Below are 22714 nucleotides of genomic sequence, written 5' to 3'. Positions count from 1 at the left end.
ATTCTACGGAAAATTTATGGCTTAACTTGTACTGAATCATGTAAAGATCTATTCGTTTCAGAGAAAATCCTAACCCTTCCCTCGTTATACATTCTTGAAATCGGAGTTATGGTGAAGAAAAAAACAATAAAAACATCCACAACAAGCCATCAGTACCCCACACGAAATAGAAACCAGCTTACAATAAACTACTTTAAAACAACAACTTTGCAATCCAATATCGATACGATGGCAGTAAAAATCTACAACTCTTTATCCTCTGATCTAAAAAACATAAATTCTACAAAAACATTTAAAAAATATCTGAAAGCATGGCTAGAGACAAAAGCTTTCTACACAGTGCAGGAACTTTTAGACCCTCAAACTCTGTAACCAATTATACGTCTACACCTACTATTACCTACCTGTATATTTATGTATATTTATGTATAACTTGTACAAGGCCAAAAGGCATAAATGTACTAAATAAAGAATTGAATTGAATTGAATTTGATGAAATTTTGTGAAAATTTAAAGTTTCGAAAATCTGCTGGAGGCTTCAGGAATTTTCAAAAAACCGCTGGAGGCTCCAAAACGACTTGAAATTCACCTGCAGTACTTCGTAGCGTATTGAAATTAGTTTTTAGAATAAAATTCAGCTTTACAACTCCAATTTGATGGAATTTTGTGGAAATTTCGAGTTTCAAAAATCTGCTGGAGGCTCCAGAACTGCTCAAAACGGGTTGAAACCGGTTCCAATCGATTTGGCATGTCGAAAATAGGATATATCCCAAATTGCAGCTTTCTGTGTCAATTTGGTAAAATTTTGATTTTTCCCCTCATTTTTGGCTAAAATTTGATTTTCAAAAATTCACCAAAAATCGAAAAACGCACTTTAGCACTTGAAATTTCGACAGTTGATAAATTTTTGTATGATCTTTCGATCTACCTTTGTAAAGTTTGAAAAATTTCGTGCAAGTCCTATGTTGAAACGCAAAATCTGCGATTTCGGCTGACCTGTCAATCAAAATGGCCGCCATTTTGTAAGTAAGGTCAACTTTATTGTGGGCAAGTTTGCGCTAAAATGTTCCTTAGGATGTCCCCTTTAAGAAAAAAGTTGTCCCGGAGGATCGGCGGGGGGCGGGTGCAATTACTCCTATTGCCATATGCCGGACTAATAAAAACTTTAAAAATTGGATCAAAAGCTGAACATATTAGTAAAATCAGAAAATGAAAATTAAATCAAGTACATACCTATTGAACAAAAAATAAAACTAAAATTGAAATTGAAAACAAAATAAAATCAAAAGCACGAAACCCTATAAATCAAACCAACGTGCTTTTACCCAAGTACATATGTATAACTAAAGTACATATCCATTCGATTTCTCAGTCAAAAAATCTTCGATCAGAACTTGTAAAACTTTCAAGTCACACAACCTCCTCTCCAAATCCCTTTTCGTAGAAAAAAAAATCAATATTCAAACAATTCATCGCAACTTTCCTCCAACCAAATCATAACTCGCGACTTTAAACGCCATGTAAATAAAATTCAAGACTCATTTCAAGGTTACAGTTCGATACTTCGGCAAACTTGAATCTCTCATAAAATGTACACAAACAACGAAGACCTCACGATAGTAAAATACCAAAATCGAATCATTCGTATCTATTTCGCAAGACGATAATAAATTTACGACCAAAAAAATATGATAACTATCCTCCCACAGTCTGGTGGGAAAAGCATTTAGCTATAATATTTTTCCGACAAAAGTCTCCCTCGGTCTTGAGCAAATAAGAGCTGGCCAACGCCAACGAGCACTTTGCGTAATTGGAATTTTCTATAATGTACTAGACGGCTGCGCTGATTCGATGTGATTTTTTAGAATGAGAGAAGCATTTACAACTATTTCAGCACCTTTTGCTTTCGCATGCGGTAGACTTCTTCTACGTTTATACGTATGTCACATTCGCAGTACATTTGAAATCGTGTTTTGTCACCACAACCTTTCGGAAAAAGCTTTATTATACATTCGATTCGAAGCTTGGCAGTTTCATTCCGATGCACCGCCAGCTCAACAACAATATAATGACGATTGCAAAAATTATAGGAAAAAAAACAGGGACCTTTGAATTCAAATATTTTGATTAAAAAGCCAATAAATTGACAACCGACGCCATCAATGGCGATTTTATTCCACAGATAGAACACAAACCAGGTATATAACGCTAAAAAGGAGGAGGAGGAAGAATTTTGATAATTTGTAACAGCGTCGCGTCGGGTGGGTCGGTCGCGCTAAAGTCACAGGAACGAGGTACTAAATCAACAGTGTAAAATCCCAGGTGGTGTGTGCGACATTTACGCAACTAAACCAAAATAAATAAACGGCCTTTTTGTAACCCGAACTCTCCATCGTGAAACCACACATAGTCATTTCCATTTACCGTTTAATGAGATAACAAAGTTCGCTCCTTTTGCGCTTTCTCAATTCTCTCGTTAATTTACAATATAAAATTTGTCATACGCGACGATAAAGTTACCCCAGCGATGGTCCTCCGCGCCGGGTACTGTTTATCAAACCCGAACGCGATTACGATTTATTTATATATTTATTAAACGACCGCTCTGTAGGTACCTGTAATATTTCAAAATAATCATCGCACTGGTGTGCGTTTGCTGTTTGGCGGAAATATGGCTAGGTAAAAATTATAGTTATAATTTTAGCAGAAATAAATTCGAAAGTGAAGAGGTCGTAGTTAGTTATTTCACGTGCTGAAGGTTTTTCAAAACACGCTCGAATGCTCGAGGTCTTCGGTAGATTTTTTGACTTTCAAGTCTGCAAGAAATCCCACAAGAATGGTTTGATTCAAAAATGAAGTTCAGCAGCTAAAAAATAGAATTTATTACTCTCGTTACCTCGTTCTGAAAAATTTGGGCACAAAAAATTTTCGAATTCCATTTTTGTCAATCTAAATTAATTTATAGAACACTTGGTGAGATTTTTCGAAAAGCTAAAAAAATCTGAAAATCTGTTGGAAGCTCCAGAACAAATCAAAACTGTCACAAACCGATTTTGGAAATCGAATCACGAATTTGATTAATTTTCAATAGGATATATTTTTTTTTACTTTTTTAAATAACCAAAAAATAAAACCCTATTTGATGACTCATTTTTGAATGCTCATTCGATTTTTTAATGTTCTTTTCAAAAAAAAATTCTGGTGGTTAAAATTATCGATACTTACCATTTTTTAGATAATCTGGTGCAATTTGCAGCTTTCACAATTATTATTCTATCCAAGGGTACTCTACATATTACTTGAAAATGACATTTAAAAAAATATTTCATAGGTATCATTTTTGAACATATGAAAAATCTTTTAAAAATTTTAATCTCGAAAAACTCTTGCAACCAAATTTTTGGATGATGAGGATGTTCGAAGTCCTGAGACCGCATCTGCAGAAATTCGAAAATTTTGTTTTCTCAAAATTTCAGGTTGTCTTCGAAATGGGAAAATTCAGGTGGAGGGCGTTGACCTTCTCCCATGACAAAACACTACATCACTCGAACATACAAAATTTTTTGACCCCCCCCCCCCCCCCAACACACAACATATAATGCAACAAAGAATTTGAATTTAGAAAAAATGAATTTTGTGCAGAGATTTTGATATGGTGAGATATGGCCCAACTACGTAAGTAGTTATTCGAAGCATAACTATAGGTAGCGTGAACGTAAGTGGTGGGAACGTGTTAACTCCGCAAAGGTCGTGACGTAGGCAACGCATCGAGCAACGCATCGAGCGCGATGCATATATAATGCATCGCGAACGCACCAAAATTACTTAGCATAGGTATCTCGAGCTCGCCGGTGCTTCGTCGTAACGCGCATTTCCTCAGATATGAAACTTAGTAGATGTGACAGGCAGGTAAGGTATCCCGTAAGGGTACCTATCCCCTATTTATCCAGGCATTGCCCACTACATATAGTGGTTAAAATGAAATTAAGTCGTGATTCGAATAAGTTAACTATCCGATCGCGATATTATTGGGTATGGAGTAGATCTTCCCGGGCATCACTCCTACTGCTAGTAGAATAGGTACCTCGTGTAATACATTGCTGTCGCCTGGCCTAGTATGAGTGAGCCACCTTGAAAGAGACAGTAGAAGCGGACATTATGTGGACCTTGGTGAGTAACCTCTTCATTTATTTAATAAGGTAATTTTTCCCATACTTACGAGTATTGAGAAGTAATCTCTTTCTTCGTAAGTATGTAAAATTAGGGTTTATTATCATCCCTGCTTAATTCATCACCTTCGATTACAATAATACTTTAGCGTATTATAACTTAATTCATTAGCGCGAGACGCATAATATGGACCGGTGTCCATATTAATGATGTAAAATTATGTAAATTCTTTTATATCTTGATTCACCTGACATGATCGAATTATAATAATAAATCAATTAGACACGTTGTATCGTATTGGTGTTATTGTTATTACATCGGATCATAAATGCATATAGTATTTCTGCATGATTTCTGAGCTCTCCGACACCCATAGACTAGCCAGGTATAGGGAAATATTAACTACTTACGTAGTAATATTTAGCCTTCTCCCCTCAGTAATATTTCTAATAATATTCTCTTCCATAGTCATTCTAGAATTAACTATATCATTTTGGCGCCCACCTTCCGCGTAATTCTCCTGAAAATTGCAAAATTTTCAGTCCGACTTACTAAAAAACCCACCCTTAAAATTTTAAATTTTTTCAAAATTTTCAAAATTTTCAATTTTTTCAATTTTTCCGAAACTTGAATTCCAAAAAGCTCTCTTCAAGAGCACAATTCAAGTGAAAAAATTAATCTAATACCTTCAGTAAACTCGCTAAAATACTCGTAAAAAATCCATAAATTTAAAATAATTAATTTCAAAATTTTCAAATTTTTTCAAATTTTTTTTTTAAACTAAATATGGTGACAAATTCAAATATTAGAACATAGCGAGCCGTACTCAAATGATAGTTCTGTAGGAGATAGATAAATTTCTACTTCTTTTTTGAAAAATTGCAAATAACCTTCTTTTGACTGAGATAGTTGCATTCATGATTTTTTGTAAAAACACCACGAAATGGCAAAGTATGCAATTCATCTGACTCAAAAGATATCTAAATTGCCTCTAAAATTAAAAATAATGACGAGTTAAAGTATACTAATTCGCGATTTTTTTTTTTTTTTTACTAACATACTAATATTGCATGAAAATTTTCTTAACAACTTCTTCTAAAAAATTTCCGAGTATAACAAATTTCTTTTTACCAAAATCGTATGTCCCATTTACTGCAGAAAATAGACAAATTATTTAACTCGGAAATCACTCAAAAATCATAGTGTTTGCTTCTAAAAGGTCGCAAAGGTCAGAAAAGGGGCAAAAATTATGCAGTCTTTTTAACTAAAAAATTAATAAAATCCATCTAAAATCAACTTTTGAGCAAAATTCATGTAAAAATAGTCAAAATTAGATCCGAAGATAACTTTGAAAATGATTTAATCGAACTATTTCGTGTTAAAAATCTCACTAAATACATGTCTGAAAACTGTAAAAATGAACAAAAATAGTCTATTTTATGCTCTAAATCATAAAATAGTCTCAAAATGTATCTTTTTGTTAGGTTCTTTGTTCATAGCGCAAAGGCTGGCAAAGGTCTCAAAAGTCTCAGATGTTTCAATGTATTTCAAAATACATGATTCGAAACAATCCTAAATCCAATGTAAATCTCTAATATTCCTAACAAGATTTTTTTTTGATTTTTGAAAATATGCAAAATCTTAGATACGATCTTCCAAGATAGGTGGCCTGTCTAAATTGACTATTCATGTAGTCTGGCGCCTGACGTGGATTGAACCTCTTTTGGAAAAAGTCATACATGCCACGTATCTTCGAATTTCAGATACTCTGCTATACTTTCAAAACAGAAAAAATACTCCTTTTCCATAAATTCGGAAATATGCAAAATTCTAAAATTCCTGCATATGTCCCAACGTATTTCCGAAAACCATTTTCTGAAAATAAAATTTACCAAAATTCAAAGATATGCAAGTGCTAAATTCATATGTCCCAGCACATCCGTGAAATTTCTAACAGAAAATTCAGATTCAATAAATATAAACCAATTTTTTGACAAAATTCTTAACTTTTTGAAAACTAAAAAATCCGTTTCTAAACCAAAATAAATCACATTTAATAAGCTAAAAATACTCAAAAATGTAATAATAGGAAACTTAAAATGTCTCAAACAGTTTTGATCTAAAATAAAAAACAATTCTAAGTCCGTTTTATGCAAATTAACTAAATAAAAATTACGTTTTTGGATACTAAAAATACGCCATTCCTTGTCTGCTAGAATATATCAGCTGGAATTTTGGTGTTCTATAGTCTCGTATACGATAACTATACATGCCAAAAAGCCTTTGCAAAGGTACAGGATAGGAGTCAAAGAATGACTATAAAATCATAACTATTCAAATTTACTGAATTTTGGACAAAATTCCCTAATTAAAAATTTCTAAAATAACCCTCATTTTTCCATAAAAATTCTGAAATAATGATTTCGTTTCGAACAACTCCGGATTCGTATGCAGGATAGTTAAAACAATAGAAAAATTCAATTTCTTAATTCAGCCTTTTGGAAATATAAAATGAACTAATTTGTCCGGTATTCCTTTGAAGAAATTCAGGGGTTCAGGGGGCAAATGGTTTCAATGTATTGACCAACAATTTGCTAAGTGAATAAAAAGGCATTGAAAGTTGAATCAATTCATCACCTACGAATTGCAAAATGACTAGACTATCACATATTTTAGGAGTTTTAATACTCGAAAATATGGAAATCTGGACTCTACCTGTGCTCATACAGACGACACATTTTTCTGTATTTTTCAGACTGCGTAATGAGTTTGATTATTTTGAATAAGAAAAAGTGTCAATCTGGAGTGCAACAGAGACCAGGTTATAGTAAAAATGCCGTAATATTCGCTGAGTGAAAAATAGGCCAGCACAAGTATAATTATATTTTCCAAAAATCATGGTTTCTTCTATTCACTGAAACACATTCTAGGATGTGTCCAGTGAAGGGAAAACAAACCATATAAAACTTCCGATCAAATATTTCAAAATTTCATTTTGAAAGTCCCAAAAAGTATTTCATACACAACATAGGATCCTTTACACAATTCTATGTCTCACGAATTCGTTTCTTGTATACTGGAAAAATGCCAGTCAATATTTTGAGGTTTTAAGTCTCGTAAACGAAAAAATATGAAACTTATGCTCGAAGTATTGGCTGGTAAAATTACACAGTGGACCAGAAAAGAATCTAAAAATCCCCAACAGATCTGAAAAAACCAAATTTCACATTCTTTTCTAAATCTTTCTAAACCAAAATCTACCCCTATAAAGTTCTTTGTTACATAGATTTCTTCTCGAAAAAATAGTAAAACTCCAAACTATCAGATTATTTCATATACCAACACTCTCGTTTTCGTTTCGAAACACTTTCCTTAGTCACATTCCAAAGACCTTTTTGCCTTTGCAATGAACAAAGAGATGGTCCGTGAGAACCAAGTTATAAAAATCTTTGTCTTCCATGGGAAAATTATTCCGAGCATAAGAAATCAATAAATAATTCTGTCTATTTAAAAACATACACATTATGCACTAATAAGCTATATTGCTTAGGCGCATAATGTGTGTATTAAGTAGACAGAGTAAATTTATGTGATTTCGAAATAATAAAACTGTCACTCAAAGATTTCGTTCTGAATAATTGAAAAAATATTTTGACATTTTTATGATCTGTAGATTTCTATTAAAAATCAGTCTTTTTATACACGCGAGTATATGCTTTGTTTATGCTTATAAAAACGATTTAATCAAAAGCAACCAACCTCCAATTAACAAAAATGCACCTTTTTGGATGACACTAATGTCCAATAAAATATTCAGCTACCGTATTTTTCTCAAAATAAATAAACATAAACTAATCCGAAAATGAGAAACAATAAATGTCATCTAATATGTTCAATGTTTTTTAAACAAACCCATTTAAAAATCACACGTAAAAATACCTTTAATATGCTAATCATATTAAAGGCTCGCGCCAAAAGGTATTAGCCTTAAGTCCAGTAAAATGATTAGGGCCATAAAACTGTCAAACAATCATATAGGTAACGAAAAATTATCACCTATTATCTTGCCGCTTTTATACAGGTGATAAAAACGTCAAGATAAGATTTCGTTTACCTTTTTATCATGGTGATAAAACTGTCATGAGTATTCTAGAATACAAAGACATTTTTATCACCTCAATAGCTTCTTTTTTCCAAATTAAAATACTCGGAGATGCTAAGAAAGAATCAATTTATTATATGCAGATGTACATAATTAATATAAGAACATATAGAGTAATCTAGTCTAGGAACTATTATTACATAGGTATCCTATATTTATTTACATTGTACCCAAGCCCATAAATATGTCATCTTGTTCACATCTTAGAGTGTGGGAAAGATTTTCAAAAAATCATAATGCATTTTGGCCGGAACCTTAGACAAATAAAAGCTCCGCCACATTACACACAAAAATCATTCGTGTTACAAGTATCAACGTGTGCGGAGCTCTTCTTTCAAGTACTCGGCTACCTATTTGATTTCTTCCTTCACGCATCCAGCTACCTACTCAACTCATCTGTTCGAGAATCCAGTGAACTCCTGCTTACTCTAAGGTAATATTGCACAAGTTTTTTGGATTTCGAAAGCAATTCGTTACCCAAAACATTATTTTTCGCGATGGAACCGACTAAAAAACCTGAATCGGAACCCCCAACATCTATTTTTGAACCTAGGATCGAAATATTGACCCCAAAATCGCCTCAATATGATCCAAATTTAGGACCTGCAAAAGTTGTAGTTTTAGAGAATAAAACTGAGGCAGAAATAGATCACATGAAAAACACAGTTTTGGAAAAAGAAACTGAGGAAGAAATAGGAAAAATATTTGATGAATCTGAACCCTTTTCGATATATGACTTGGATAAGAAAGAAATTGACAAGCCTTCTGATGAAAAACCGCCTAAATTGGAAAAATTTGATGCTAATGATGAAAAAACTAATAAATTTGATGAAAATTTGGACAAATATGTCGAAGTGAAAGATCAACCTCAAAGTTTTCAAGAAATTTTGCACCCGGATATACCCATTGAAACTCTCGACGAGAGAATAAGTCGCTATTTGGACTCAAAAGCCAAAAATGAGACCCTATCTTTTGAGGAAAAATTAGCCAAATGCGCAGAAAAAGTGGAAAATTCGGAAAAACTTCCACCATTTGGAGAATCGTTCAAAAGTGTAGCAACCCAAACCTTTTTGACTTTCAATAATAATTTGGATTCACAAATTCCCTCCACTGAATCAGCTAGTGAAAATATTGAAATGCAGGAAATTCCCTTAAAGAAAGAAAATAAAGCTGATTCAATCGATGAAAAAATGGAAATTCAAGAAACTCAACTTGACAAAAACAAAATTTTTGAAATTCCCGTGATTAAAGACGAAATTAAGATAAAAATTGAGTCACCGAAATCTATGGCTGGTCAATTAATCGATGAGGAAACAATCGAGAAAACAATTGCTCAAATTCAGGAATCACCTCAGGAATTAGAATCTCAAGCTACAACTGCTGCTTTGAATTTAATGACCACCGAAATTATGCAAGACTCTGACGACGATGAATCCACGCTTTCGGGAAACGAGTCACACTAGATGCTCCAGGGGCAGCTCCTAGTGAAGAATCAGCCCCAATTGAGGATATTTTTTCAAAATATGTTTGGATAGGCGATGGATTAGCGCATTATATGATGCGAGGCGAGAATGTCTTAGTGACACATTTACCCGAGCACCTCAGAGACCAGATCACTCTAGAGGAATTGCATAACAGGATATCTCAACTCGATATTCCTCAAAATTCAAAAATAATACTCTCAGCTTGCCAAATTGAATTTAATTATTCTCGAAAACCGTACAAAATCATTGAAGATCAATTAATTGACGTACTCGATCTACTTTTTCAAAAGAAAGCAGAAAGTATTATTTTGCTATTCCCACTGCTCAAACCTCGCATATCATCAGAACCGTTAGTCAAAATTTCTAGGTACATTGACTTTAAGGAAATGTTTACCCGCGCTACAGCTGATCCTAGAATTAAATTTGTACAGAGCCCATCTATGCAGTTTCTAGAAACTGAGCTTATTAGCCGTGGTGGAAAACAGTTTCTTAGACCAAAAATAGGACCCCATGGAGAAATTCTGCCCGTACGTCAGAGATTCCATTTCGTCCCAATTTTACGAAGATTTTTTCCATCAATTTCGCAATATAAGGAAACCGAAAAATTAATCGAAGCTGAACTCAAACGAATTGAAAAAGCTGCCTTGTTCAAAACTGATCATCAAGATAGGAATCTAGAAGGAGATACGAAACGATTATTTGAACCAAAAACAGCACCCTATATTCACCCTGGAGATAAGGAACCAGAAATCGAGCTTGGAGATAAACCCCCACCACCCATGATAGTATCAACTTCAAATCCCGAGTCGATCACACCGGAAGTTGAACTCATCACGGCTCAAATTCCACCTCTCATGTCACTGGCTTCAGAAACACCTTCTCCACCACAAATTTATCAAAACATCCAACTCGACCCATTAACCACAGCAGAACTACCCATGGATAACACCCTCAGTTCATTAATGGCAGGGAATATTGAGGAACAAATTGAAGAACCCACTACATCAAGGAGTGCTCGCAAACGAAGAAGGCGAGAAAAACGTTCAAAAACCCCAATACCCCCTGCTTCACCTCCTAAACCCTTCCGCCACTTACAAGATCCTGAAAATCTTAAGGAATCTACCATGGCACAGCTCTTACGTCCAGCCACAATAGACCCAGCGTGCATAGTAGGAGTGGCAGTTGGCCCAAAGTTTATATCCCTACAATTGGACACTGGGGCAATCCTCAGCATAATTTCTCAACCAGTAATCGATATCCTGACAACTTACGCACCCAAAGATCTTTCTTACATAGAATTGAAACAACAAATCTCCTTGACTTTGGCTGATAGCAAGACAATCGCGATAGCAAAGCATTGCGTAGAAATACGATTGATGTTGGGAAATCGAGAAATAAATATCCCATTTTATATAATTGATTCCGCGGAAAAAGTATTTATTATGGGTAGACTCTCTATGGATTATTGGAAAATATCGCTCAATTTGCATGAAAGAAAATTAATTTGTAATTTTGATCCCGAACATCCCATGGAAATTTGCTTTATTTCCACAGAAGGGATGTTTAAGCCGACTCTATGTTCAGCTAAAACCAACTTACAGATCGAAAACTTGAATGAAACCATAGCAACAGTTGAGGAAGCCGAACTAAGTATTTTTGAAATGATACAAAGTATGGAAACAGACCAAGACCTTTTCACTATAAAAAATTTTCAAGAAGGAATATGGGAATTAGATCTACCATCCTCATTTGAAAATATCAATATCGAGCCTAATTGTACGAAAAAATCGGTTAATAATAGTAAAATTTATGAGTTCAAAACTTTCCCCTATCGCTATAATTCATATACTAAAGTACCTAATTACTTACTAGATACTTTTATGAGAAATAAAATTAATAATTGCAAAATAGCTCACGAACAACGTGCGATACGTCGCAAGAATTATTTTTTCAGAAAACAATCGACCATGCGATATTCAGGGGCACGAGCTTCAGTTTTTGACACCCCTCCCACTACTCCTCCCGTCAATACTACCCTAGGCACCCTAGAACAGTTACATCAACTCGCGGACGCATTAGAAATTTTGAAAATGGAGGCAGAGAGTGGACCGTACACAAAAGATAAGAAAAACACCAGAAAAAGGCTCCACTCCAGCAACCAATAATACGACCCCAGGATGACAAGTAGTAGTTAATGAAACTTAGGTGTTGGGTACTAATTTTAGTTAATAATTATATCCTTTAGAATTATAATAATTATAGAATTCACGTATCGTTATACCCCCATCATTCCCTGTATAAAAAGATACAGTAAAAAGAAACCGTTCATACCTCGCTTTATTACGCGGTACAAACAAACACTTCCACGCTCACCTTGACACACTACACCGCGGTCGGTCGTTCACCTTTTTATACCTGTGTTGTTATTACAACCCATTCCTATACGATTATTTACCTGCATAGGTAAAAATATAGACCCTCTTCATACGGCTCTCGCATCTCCGTTAAGGATAAAAAATACGTGGTTCTTTTCTGACTTAATTATCACTCAACAAGTGACAAAATTAGTCCCAAAAATTACAAGAAATGCGATAATAAAGTAACCATACCCTGCAATCATATGCTTCATTCTCCCCCATAAACTAATTCAAAATGCACCCAATAAGTTCTACGACTCATTGGTGGTAAATTTTTCTTTTACTGCATGAAATGTCTCTAAGGAATCCATTTCATTCAGTTCAAGTTTACGTAAATTAAAATATGATTAGACCCAAATCACTCTTCATGTAAAAATTTTTTTTTTTCATCTACAAAAATTACCATAGCGTTCATCCCAAAATCTTATTCAGAAAAATAACAAACATAATGAAGCATATTCGCGAAGCGAAAGAAACTAACCCCACTTCTCTGAGTATTTCACTGCAAAATCGACGGAAATTATTCAAAGATCACAACCTAATTCAAGCTTAAATCATTACCATAATTAAGTTCACGTAAAGCAAAATTAACTATTCCGTTGAAAATTTATCAACTTTCTTCTTTCTTCCTTCCACGCAAAAAACTTCAAAATAGTTGACATTTCTTAGGAGTATTTGCTAAATAAGAAAGTGGTGGCGACTCACAAACTCGCGACCGCCACTTTCCTTCAGCAAACACCCTCAAAGGCCCCATAGTAAAAATGGCAGAATAATCGTTGATATTAATCAGGAGTGTGCGTTGAATAAGAAACCAGTAGCGACTTCGTAAAACACGTGGCTACCGTTTTCTTACACAAACACCCCCGATCATTTCATAATAAAACTAATTTGCCTAAAATAATCTAAGAAAATAGATAAAAATACGACACCTTACGGTAGTGATTACAGAGCTTAGTAATTAGGATTTCACAAAATTATGAGAATTTCATCTTCTTTTCTCGCCGCAATATTCAGGTCAGAAAACTTCATTTTTCTCAAATCATTCCTGTTAACGATGAAATTCAAGATGAATATTTGTCCAAAGCTACGAAGGACAGAGAGCACCCACTGACACAGTGGGTTGTCTCCGTCCCCCGTTGCTTCAAACAAGCTATAGGTCATTTCGTTGTTCTTTCCCATAAGTCCATCTTTATTAGTTCACAAAATTGGTAGGGGAGGAACAGCGGCAGTTTATCGACATAAAACTGGGTCTTCTCCTTCTTTGCCACCTGTCGCGATAATCAATTTTCTAAAAATTCGTGATCCCGTTGGTACTTTGGTTCCCTTGAGATTTATTAAAGGGAAGAAAATGCGAGTTGCTTTCAAAATACGCAACTACCATTTTCTTACCTCCAATACCCCCAACTAATACCTAGACGAAAGCATTTCATAACTTTTCTGATCATTGATTGTGCAAAATAGCGACAAACAGTAAAGAATGCTGTACACACGTAAACATAAGTGTACGTCATTCTTTACCGCTGGACGATATCCGCTAGAATGACCGCAAGTCAGAGAAATAGCACGATAAATTTTCGGAGTTTCTGATCTTCGACTAAGCAAAATCCGCAGACCATATTTGGAAAATCCTGAAGGAATATTAGCTACGGATAAGGAGTACTGGATACTCTTTCATCATAGGTAGCCAATACTCCTTACTCATAACCACTACCCCACAATAAAATTAATTTATTAAATTAAAATCATGAGAAACAAGAAAATAAAGTGAGACCCATATTTTGGCAAAGTTTTAAACAACAATAGCTACGGATAAGGAGCGGTGGATACTTACAACCATACGTACCCATCGCTCATTACCCGTTACCATCATTTCTCAATTCAAGTCCCATATTTGGCGAATGTGTGAAGAACAGCTACGGATAATAAACGCTGGATACTTCAAAAACACATGTAGCCTTCGTTTGTTACCCGCCACCATTATCCCAAGCTATATCACGTCGTGAAATTTGAAATCTTCATTTTCTTCGATTCGAATACACATTATCCGTGTCCACATTTCTTCAAAAAATTCTTCTCGATCATAATCCAAATTAACAGAGTCTAAATAAATAAATTAATCAACTCTCACCCAATATTGAAGCATGAATCCGGTTGCTAAATTCTTCGGTCCCACGTCGCTCCTTTTGTGCACTCAAAACAATCATATATTTTTTCAAAAAATCTAAGAAGTACCAAAGAATTTTAATACACAAAACATTTACTTAAAAATCATTTGAATACTTCTTACCTGTATTAGAAGTAGCATTCAGGAACGATAAAATACATCGCTGAAGTATTTTATTCCTTGTACACGATGAATGAATCTACAAATTAGGATCTAGATCCGGTTCAACATCACACGTTTTCACCAAAATTTGCAGTACGTTAATGACCATAAGATAAGGAATTTCAAATCAACACAGCTTCCCAAAATATCGTCGAAATTTCAAATTCTGAAAACCTGTACAAAATTACACACCATTCGAAAAATAGATAGGAATAGTATTCACACGTAAAATCCAAATTTATAGCTCACTTGTTTGTTATTCAAGAATTTCCCCCGATGATGGTTACAAAACACATTCCTAGTCGTCAATTCCATTTCACTTTCCCAAAATTCTAGGATAATGGGAAGCTCCCGTAGCCTCAAATAAATCTTGAAAGTACGATTGATTTAGGTCATTCCTTTTCGCGAGTCGACTTTCAACATCGTACCTGAAATAAGTAAAGAGATTACAAAAATGATCGAAATAAAATAGAAATAATCATATAATGTTAACAAAAATTACAACCCACCTATCACTGTTTTTCGGCAACCACGAATACATTCGTACCAATCATTCCGAACCTATCCCACGAACTCAAAATTCTAGAATAATGACCGCTCTTTATATCAGCCGAATTTCTTTTTCTCCTCCTTATCGATTGTAACCATAATTTCTGGACACCCTGTAGGATTGAAAAAATCAATTAAAATATTCATAATCCATGATAAAAATAATACTCAAAAATCTACTCACGAAAAAACTGGTTGATCCCACGTCGAAAATGTTGCGATCTATGTCGCCAATATCATCACTGAAAACTTGACCACTGTTTGATGGATGACCATAAATCTTCGACAAGCATTTTTCTTCCCCAAAAATCAAACACCTGCACATTCAAAAAATTACACATTGTTAACTAGGCAGTAATTTGGCGATCGTTAAAACATCGAACAAAGCAATAAAATATTATTGTACCAAAATTACGTCACCCCCGTTTGATCGTCTCCAGCCGAACGGATACGATTCTAGGAAATTCGCGATAAGGACCTATCTTTTGATATTTTATTTTTTTTTCTTTTTTATCAAGCGACTTCTTGTCTCGACTTTGTCGTGATTTTGTTGTCGACTTCTCATATTCTCAGCTCAGTAATAGTCGTACATTGGTCTAAGCCAATTCGTGTTAGAAAGCCTCGCTTACAATTAGCCAATTTTTTCGCGTTGATTCTTCTTACTTTCAATTCAAGTGCGTAACACCGGTACTAGAACCGACATTAAAAGTCGAATTCGCAATCTAGACTGCGGATTTTTTCGTTAACATATACATTCGCGATATAGAGTGCGGATCATTTTCTTTGTAATAAACATTCGCGACAAGTGCGGTTAACGTGATACGAAAAATTTGCCTGCAAGTACTCGATTACACCACACACAACCAGAATGCCGCCACTCGATCCTCTACCACCGAATTTCCTACCGAATGACCAGAACAACTTAGCACAAGATATGGAAGGCGACATTGGAGAAAACGGGATGATCATGGATGTGCACCAGGCCGCGGATTTGCTCCTTAACCTGGCGCACAACAACGTCCAGGTAATCCAACATCAAGAACCTTTACTTGAGGACCCGGAAATGGTAGCCGCCGGTTTGAATAACGACACTCCTCCACTCCTGACGTTTGCAGGCATCGCGGTACAGCGTCTTGCACGAGACGAGCACGTCTTACGCATAAGGTATTACCGTATCCATACCGTCAATGATGGCGTTTTATATGCTACCTGGCAGGAGCGCCAGCACATAATCTCGTTCCTAATTTCGCTGGGGATGCCTCCGGCTGCGGCAGCAAACGTAAGGCCGTACGAACCACCTGTCGAAGCAGAAAATCCGGCACAATAACAATGAAAGCTACCAGTTTCGAAAAGAATGAGAATCGAAAGTGTCGAAGTAAAAAACTCATCACACGCATCATATAACTTCCTGTATTTTCTCTCATATTACGAACTTGACGCTGTATATCGATTCAACCATACATTCTGTGTTCATGTTATAGAACTAAGCCATGCCTTTTCTCATATTTTTTTTGTTTCTTGCATTTTGTTTTAGTTTTGTAAATTTTTTTGTATTTAGCCATAGAGCATAAGAAATGAATAACAAAAATGGTATACAGAACGACTGTGTAAATTTAGTTACGTAAAAGAATACCTTTATTCGATTGTGATTTAATTTAGGCATGTTACAATATGTGATACTACTTTACTTACACATGACATTTTTTCTATTGTTGTTACGTTTGTGTATCTTTCCCTCGTGATACTTAAAAATATAGACGAGATTATCACTGACTCCTAGTATTATTTCGTTAACACATACAAAACACAAGTATACTGTAACATCTCTGCGTAATATTATTAAAGTTCGTACACAATCATTCATTCGGCTACACAAAAATAAAATAGTAACAACACTACAAACAGCAAAAATAATACTTTCGGCCATGATTAATGTAAAAAATTCGAATTCGGCATTTTTCCAACCAAAACTAATCAGCTGTTGATGCACAGATACTTGTTGCATGAGCAACTCGTTACGTTTCGGTTACAGTTAGTAGGCTAAACGCGCGCACGGATTGGTTATTCTACACAATCCTACCAAACCAAAAAACATAAACAAAATCTTATTTCAAAATTTTTCAAAACACACTCACTGATAACCGTTCTAAAAGAGTGTTCCTTTCGAATTTAGAAGATTTGAATATTGTACGATTTTATAATATTGAATGTAACTCTACGAAAATTACCGGCGTAATATAGCGACAAAAAGAGGTATGAACACTTCAGAGATTTCCCCATTACATAAAAATTACCATATTAATGATGTAAAATAGATACTCTAGAGTACATCACGTTTAAATTTCATTTTCTTTTCTTTTTCATTTTCCGACAAATACAGGTTTTTTCCGGCACTATGGCTGCAGAAAGATGTGACTACTGTCATTTGACAGTAGTACCGTTTAATGAAGAAAACACGACTTACATTTCGCAATGCCAGCACCTCTATCATCAACGCTGCCTAGCAGCTATGATGAGAGGGAGAACGGAAAGAAATAAGCGAAATCAAACAGTGACTCCCTGCGCACATCCCCGCTGCGTTAAGAAGTTGTCCATGGGCGATGTGGCCCAAGTAAAAAGAAGCCCTTCCTCATCCTCGAATCCTAAACTCGAAGACTACGAGACACGCAAGCGAGAAGACGAGATGGCGATTTTCAAACATCGTATGGGGTTGTTAGCGGTCGAAAATAAAGAAATTAAGGCGCGATACAAATTAGTGCTACAGCATCGAGGTGACGTGGCTGAACCTTATCAAGAGCGAAACCCAGCGACACTATACAAACCCCGTTCCAACCTAACAAACGACTTCGTACCTGTAAATGGTAACTATTTTCCGGCACCGCGAAATTCGACGTACTTTCCGATACGTACGGCCTCTACGTTCCACGTTGAATATACTACAGATGGAAGACCATTTATGGTCCAATCAAGCATTTTTCCACCAGCTCCGATCATCATGGATATCGATAATCGTTCTAGAACGATATCGTTTAGGAACCAACATACCGGCAACCCTACGTTTGATATACGAAATCATATAAACCATCGTCGCTCAGGTGCTATGACCACGAACAACTCAGCTACGTACAACCAACCAAACGTACACCGGTCATCAAGTGAACCGAGATTTCCCAAAAAAGGACCTTCAATCTTAAAACACACTCAAGCCGAAGAACGATCTCTACCGCTTGAACAGCTTAAGGGTACGAGCGCCAACAAAGCGAGTCACCACCGTAGATATTGGCTGAGATGGCATACCAGCTCCAATGAAATCCAGCCCTTTTACCCCCTTAATTCCTACCCCAAGTATTTCACCGCAGCGGGATATGAGCATGAGCCAAAAATTTACCGAAGCGTATACTTCACTTTTGATATACTGATGGTCGGAGATGGGCATGTTGAAGCGCTAGCCAGAATTCTAGAAATTAATCGACCGTTCGCCGGTATACTGGATCGCGACCTATACCGAAGGGACCTGTTGCTCGAGGACCTGATGGAATACTTAGATTCTTGGACAATCCTACCAAGACGTATAATGATAAGCATCGGTCACGCTAATATTTTACAGAGAACGCCGGAGGAGGAATTCAAGGAGACCCTACGATTATTAGGAAGCGTCTTGAACAAATTGAAGGTGCGAGAAGCAATCATCGTCCCTCTCATCCCCCACCCGTCGTTTGATCGAGCAACTTTCCACCATATTCGTGCTGCTCTTGATCGTCATTGGATAGAAAATTTTAATGGTCTCGTGATCCGAATAGACGATCATTTCTCCGAGCTACACTCACGTCAAGCCCACTTCGATGAGATGGGACCTTACTACGATAATTCAGAATATACCCCAATATTTGGAACCCTAAAGAACCGTTTTATTCCCGAATTAAAAAAGAAGGTGAAAGATACGCCAATGGAAACCCAGGAGCAGACGATTCAAGCGATAGTAGAAGAATTCCGCAATTCACAATCCCAACCCCCATCGTCTAACGAAGAAAAAACCAACGAAACGAGTTCTACGTCTACGGTTTCGTCATCGCAAACATTGTCCGATAAAGATCAAGTATTGAATTCTAAATTTCAACATGGATCTGCAACCGAAGAAACTACTGAAACGCCGAATAATACTTCCCCAATTCCATCATCGTCAGAATCTGTCGAAAATAATCCAAAACCGAGTTCTACGTCTACGGTCACAACAGAGACGATTGAACAGATGATTACCGAACAAAGTCCTACATCGACGAACGATTCCGAACACTCCGAAGCGACAATCAATAATTCAAGCTCTAAGTCTACGACTTCATCGATCGAGGATATGGATACGACGGATAATTTCGAACCTAAAAATACAGAACGTAGTTCTACGTCTACGTCTGACAAAATTAAACGAAGAAACGCTGCAAAATTTTCAAATCAAAAAGCGCATCTACAGCTTACAGAGAAAAAACTGGCTGATAAGCGAAAATCTGAAGAAAAACAAGTTCAAGCGAAGATTGCAAAGTTAGCGATAACGTCACCATCGCACAAAGCCGAATTCCCAGCTCTACAGCCAGAAACACCTTCGACTTCACATACGAACCAACATTCACCCAGCGATACCACAAATCCCTTCCCATACTTCGAAGATATTGCATTTGTAAAATGCGAAAACGTCGATACAGAATCCAATAACGATCGATTTCTCGATGAAGCAGTAAAAGAGGAAGATAAAGAACGATACGCGCAATTTTATGCTGAAACAGCGGTAGAATATGGTTCAGAAAACGAAAAATCCGATGACGAACATCCTGAAGACGCTGGCTACCAGTGAAAAAATGATAACTTATGAAAATCGAAGAAAACGAACCCTTCATTTTATGTTTCCCTTTCGTGCTTTCACAATATACTCCCTATGTCGTTTATGATGGAATTTAATACCCTATCCGTATTATTTTTTTTAAATTTCGTATCATCTTTAATTTATTTTCGAAAAAGACATTGTTTGATTATTCTCTCGTATCTAGAAACCATTAGGAATAATTTACTTTAAAATAACTAAGTTATTTTGTGCAAAAATTTAGTATTTTGTACCCCTGTCATTTTTTCTCAATTATTTAATTTTGTACTTATGACGATAATCGTGAATTTTGTAGGATAATTAGTGTTATAATTTATTTATTTATAGACGTTTAGTGATATATTGATTGTCCCTTTAAATATCAACGTATTTACCTTACAGATATCGGCTAATTTATTGATCTTTATTATTTTTTGAAATATTACGTTTTGTTTTGTACTTGTGTTTTTTGACTACAATTATACCATCGCTATACGGCAAGATAATCAAGTCTTTTCTTTTTAGATACAAATTACAGCCAAAACAAGAAATATGCCAGTCCAGAAAAACGGTAATGGTTTTAGTCTCTAGAGACTAAAAGCCACTCATCAGAAAAACAAGTAATAAAGCTCCAATAATTACTAAAATCTTTCGATACTTCCTAACCAATTTACCCCAAAAAATCAATCTCTCTAGCGAATTTTATAGTTTGATCAAGTTTGATTTTGCATCGAAATCTCAAAAGTTTACTTTTTCTCTTCATACATTTAGCATCCAAAACAAACAAAATTAGATTTTTTTTGAATAATTTTCTCTTTCCAAAATTATATACCCCAAAAAAGACAAGTATGTAATATGTTGAAATATACAAAACTTACCTTATGTTTTCACTCCCATAGCGCCATGACATTTTGACCAATTGACTGTAATGCTACATGCGACTGAACTGACTCCAGTGAGACGTAGCACAATGATCCATCTACCTCCTCCGATGAAAATTGACACAATGAACCATGTATTTCCTCCAGCGTGAAACATAAAAGCAATAAAGCATTTGAATCAATTATATGCGGACGATCAACATATTCCTATCTATTTTAAAATATAAATACTAATATTAAACTATAAGCTGCAAAACTACTCTATATGAAAAACTGACGTGTCAATTGTACCTTATAAATATAAGATAGGCAACAATGTAAACCTAGCATAAATACTTCTCGCTTTCTTCATCTTTCTCTCATATAATGTCTCTTGACCCTTCTTTATTTTCACTTCTTTTCTCTTTTTCGAATGATTATTATTCTTTCTCTACCTTTCTTTCTCTCTTTCTCAATAATTGAACTATTTACCTCAATATTTTTTTTTCTTTTTTTTGAGAACCGTTAACAACCTCTCTCCTTCAAATCAATCTAAATCTTACATATTATTTTTATCTCTATCTTTCTTTTCTTTTCCTCTCTCTATACTAATTCTACTCTAAAGTACCTACTTATTTATTTAGTTGTATTTAGTAATATTAATTATCTCAGTACGAAACTATCTAATTACCTTTCAATAATGGTGAGGAGGCACACTGGTCCAACTGTCCGTTGATTTCGTCTCCTTCGTGCAGGCCACTTTGTGAATAGGTCAACAACCTTTGGTCAGTCTGCTGTTTATAAACCAAAATACAATTAGGAGAAAATAGTATAAAATACAGACAGCTACAATTTTAGCATCAAAGTAGGGATAATGAAAAATTTTCCATTCTCTTACCTTTTATGATATCGATGAGCACTAACCCTTGGTATCATTTTCTTTTTCGATTTTCACCATTTTCAACAATTTCTGGCATTCTTCGAATCTGAAACACACATAAAAGAAACATGAATTAATAAGGTTGCAGGAAACCTTCTACAAAAAATTATACTAAAATTGAAACGCATAGTCTAACAATAAAAGATCCCGGATTTCTGAAAAACCAAAAAACCTGCAACAAAAAAGAAAAAACATACAAAAAATTCATTACAATTTTCAAAAAATGACCTACACATCAGTTTCATATGTACTTACCGATGCACCTACCTGCTGTACTCATGTACTTAAAATAGGAGATACCGTGCTAAGTAAGCTCCTCTTTGACTGACCCCATTTCGAAGTTGTAAAAAACAATACAAATAGTTAGATTCTGTCACAGTATTCTACACTTTAGGTGTCTTCAACAAAATTTTTTTTGAACTTTAAATTCTAAATACACCCCATAACAACACGTTAACACACCACCTCTACTACTCTCTCTAGTGGATATGTTTAGGGTCACTGACCTCTCCAATGTATCCCTTGTATCGATTGCTTGTTTGTGTTCTAAATTTTCGAATTTGCTCACTGACATCAGGTAATCGAAGGGGTGCAGGAACCATATGGTGACCCTTGTTTCCACAATGCCTGCCCCCACCCATCTTTCGACCTCTCTTGTCAACTCAAAATAGTCTGCAATCGCAGCAAGTAACGGGGGGCAGGGGTGAGCTATAGCCTCATCAGTCTAGCTTCTGGACAGGAGGGGAAAGGGGGGAGTTGAGGCCTATCTCCCATAGCTTTTTTAAGTCATAACCGTGACTTTCCTCGATTGTTACTCAATTGAGTTAACCCCACGGGGGGCATATGATATGGTGAGATATGGCCCAACTACGTAAGTAGTTATTCGAAGCATAACTATAGGTAGCGTGAACGTAAGTGGTGGGAACGTGTTAACTCCGCAAAGGTCGTGACGTA

General features: G+C 35.5%; 1 protein-coding gene and 1 long non-coding RNA gene across 2 annotated transcripts in view; both read right to left on the bottom strand.

Moving 5' to 3' along the window:
* Nucleotides 1-22714, bottom strand: part of LOC135842269 (frequenin-1) — a 295329-nt gene that overhangs the window by 255275 nt on the left and 17340 nt on the right. The window lies entirely within an intron of this gene.
* LOC135843532 (uncharacterized) lies at nucleotides 15300-21882 on the bottom strand. Its single transcript, XR_010558336.1, has 3 exons — nucleotides 21719-21882; nucleotides 20839-21614; nucleotides 15300-15425 (listed from the first exon to the last, which is right to left on the bottom strand). It is a non-coding gene; the product is annotated as an uncharacterized LOC135843532 (long non-coding RNA).

The sequence above is a fragment of the Planococcus citri genome, chromosome 4 (assembly GCF_950023065.1).
Source record: "Planococcus citri chromosome 4, ihPlaCitr1.1, whole genome shotgun sequence".
In the NCBI taxonomy this organism is placed as follows: Eukaryota; Metazoa; Arthropoda; class Insecta; order Hemiptera; family Pseudococcidae; genus Planococcus; species Planococcus citri.
Note: the sequence above shows the minus strand (reverse complement) of the source record. Positions and strands in the feature narration are given on the sequence as shown.